Source organism: Magnolia sinica, chromosome 2 (assembly GCF_029962835.1).
Source record: "Magnolia sinica isolate HGM2019 chromosome 2, MsV1, whole genome shotgun sequence".
In the NCBI taxonomy this organism is placed as follows: Eukaryota; Viridiplantae; Streptophyta; class Magnoliopsida; order Magnoliales; family Magnoliaceae; genus Magnolia; species Magnolia sinica.
The window spans coordinates 114,619,731-114,623,115 of NC_080574.1; the positions used below are offsets into that span (position 1 = coordinate 114,619,731).

Below are 3,385 nucleotides of genomic sequence, written 5' to 3' on the forward strand. Positions count from 1 at the left end.
ATCATAGACATAGACAATACATCACATGTGCTTGTCTCTTCATTAGACGTGGCAACATTGGCCTCCCTGGAAGAAGCCTCTAAGTTTTCTTTCTTTGACTTAAGATTTGTACAATCCTTCTTCATATGTCCAGTCATCCCACAGTTCCAACACTTTAACTTACCTTTGCCCTTTTCCTTGGATTTAGATCTAAACCTTGAAGATCATGTACCTCGCTCTGTATTCTTGCCTCTCGTAAATAGTGCAACAGAAGAGGCCCCTATGGTACCGTTTATCTTTCTCATGGCCTTACCCCGAAGGGATGAGATAATGGTAGCCAAACTCATGGATGAATTTTCAGTGCATAATGAGTCCCTGAATGACTCATACAATGCCGGTAGGGAATTCAACAAAATACATGCTTGATCCTCATATTTGATGACCTCCTCCATGTCCAGCAACTTGCAAATCAAGTAATTAAAATTACCGATGTGGGCAACTATCCTGAAGTTGAACAATTGCAGCTACAAGTGTAGATGATTTTCAAGAGACTTTTTCACATAACTGTCCTCTAACTTCGCCCACGAACTCACTGCGGTTTTCTCCCTTAAAACATTGTAGAGAATCTCATCCGTGAGACACAATCGAATAGAGGATAAGGCCTTCTTATCAAGAGTATTCCAGTCTTCATCACTCATAGATGATTATCGCTCCTCGAGAGCCTTATCTTCACCTTGCTTAGTTAAAAGGCTAATCATCTCAACCTTCCATAACTCAAAGTTATTTTTTCCATAGTACTTCTAGATATCATACTTCGAATTTCCAGCCATTGCTAGATCTCCTTCCAGGTTCAAGCCTGCGCTCCAACGTTAGCTTTTATACCACTTGTTGGGGGACTGCGGAAGCACACAGAGGTGAATCTAGGAGAGCATTCCAATCGCACAAACCAAACAACACAAGCACATAGAGATTTTTACATGGAAAAATCCTTTCAGGAAAAAACCACGGCACAAAGCAACAGATGAACACTATGAAAGCAAAATTACAAAGTAAATAGCTTACTCAATTCGATCAACCTTGAATCTCACCCTTGCTACACCCTTTGAAACCCTTGGATGAATTTGGAACCCTCGAAAACCCTATATACCTCCCAATTCCAACAACACAATCAAAATAGGAAACAAATCCGCAAATTCGCAACTCCACGAAAATCTACACCAAATAGTTCGATGGCATCGAGCACACTTCGATGTCATCGAAAACATATCTGTTGAGTGTGAAATATTACATATTTTTTCCTATTTATACCTTGGTTTTATAAACATGATAGTGCTTAACTGATTTAATCATGCATGGTTTCATGTGCGATGTGATTTCGAGAGCTTAAGGTGAAATTGATGCCAAAAGGAACATTTATGCTCAAAAGATTACTAAATAAAGATTTGGAGATTTGGAAGTCATTAATGAAGATTTCACATGCCAAAGATTCAAGAAAACCATGTGAGGAATGAAGAGAATCAAAGATTTGAAGTGAAGAAAATGAATCTTAAAATTGTCCTGAAAACAAACATATTCCTGAAATTATCCTGAAAAAGTATATTCTAAAACTCAGAGCCTATTTTGGAAAACTGTGCAAAGTGTGTAAATTTGAGAGTGATGGAATCCCTTCCAATCATCACAATTCTCCTCCATTGAGAATTAGGTCAATGAAAAGTTCATATTTGATTTAAATTGTTTTATCTTCCAATTGGATAGGATAGGACTCCAACTCCAATTGTGTTCCTTGAATCAAGTAAGGTAGTATCTTGATAATTACAAGTGGATCCATGACACCCTAGTTCTTACCTTTAAATTCATAAGTTTAAATCAACATTATTTACCATTAGTCTCAATTATTTAGATTTCAATTTAGATCTTTTTTTAGTTCTAGTTCTAGTTATTTTCAGAATACATGCAAGTTTAGTCCTTGTGGATTCGAGCTCGGTCGTATCGAGTTATTATTATATCGTGACCCTACACTTGGGGTTATGAATAAGTTTTTGGTGCCGTTACCGGGGACTACGGCTACGTTTTTCTGAATTTAATTGGTATTAGAATTAGGTTGAGAATAGAGTTTTTTTCTGCTATTCTTTTAGGTTAGCAATTTTTTTATGAAATTATTTTTAGAAACTAACATTGTTATCTGTTTTGTAGGATCCTAACGTCACAACTCTTATTCGGTAATTTTGTTCCAACCTTCTCTCTTATCTTTTCTAGATCTCTTATTTGTTTTAGTTTTTCTAGTTTTCTTTTTAGGTTTAATTGTTTAGTTACTTGAGGGCTGAGAGTGTTTCATGCCCAAGTGGGTTCATGACAACACTCGACGTCTCTTAAGTGAAGGAGGATTACTCGAAGGGTTGCCTATCTATCACCAAATTAGATATCACTTGAGATCCTCTGAGTCAGTAGAAGTTATGGCTGCATATCAACCTCAATACCCAGTTGAGGAAGCCCAACATGAAAACGAGGTGCATAATGCACCCTCACTTCGTACTCTATAAGATTATTTACAATCGGCGAGGGTGAGCACACCTTCTTGTGTGATATTTCTACTAAATGTAGGAACTGTGGATATTAAACCAGGGGTAATTTAACTCCTCCCCAAGTTTCATAGACTAGAATCTGAAAGTCCATACTTACATATAAAAGAGTTTGATGAAAATAATATCTATTTTACACTTCCCAAACGTATCCGAGGACACAGTTAAGCTGAAATTGTTTCCTTTCTCTTTGAAAGAAAAGGCTAAGTCTAGGTTACATTCCTTAAGACCAAGGTCCATTGGCATATGGGCTGAGATGACAAGGGAGTTCCTTAAAAAGTTCTTCGCATATCATAAAACAAATACCTTAAGGAAAGCAATTATTAATTTTGTGCAAAAAGAGGATGAGACCTTCTTCCAATATTGGGAGAGATTTAAGGATCTCATAAATTCATGTCCACAACATGGCTACGAAATATGACATATAACAAGCTTTTTCTATAAGGGATTGACCTCACCCATGCGTCAATTTGTGGAGATGATGTGTAATGGGGAATTCATGAATAAGGAAACCGATGATGCATAGGATTATTTTGATAAACTTACTGAAAAAGCGCAATCATGAGATACCTCTTCAACAATTCCCACTTCTAAGCCTACTCAATCAAAAGAAAATGGAGAAATTTATGTTCTAAAAGAGGAAGATAATAAAATGCAAGAGTGGCCAAACTCACAAGAAAAGTCAAGGCCACAGACTTAAGAAGGTAGAACCTGAAAAGACTGCAAAAGTTTTTTGTGGTATTTTTGCTTGTAACATACATACAACTGAGAATTGCCCAACGATTCTTGCTTTTCAAGAGATATTGAATGAGCAATCAAATGCGGTA

The 3,385-nt window shown here is 36.7% G+C and overlaps 1 non-coding gene across 1 annotated transcript; it reads right to left on the reverse strand.

Moving 5' to 3' along the window:
• Positions 1–2,861: 2,861 nt before the first annotated feature.
• Positions 2,862–2,969, reverse strand: LOC131238129 (small nucleolar RNA R71). The gene has a single exon (XR_009167542.1). It is a non-coding gene; the product is annotated as a small nucleolar RNA R71 (small nucleolar RNA).
• Positions 2,970–3,385: the final 416 nt, after the last annotated feature.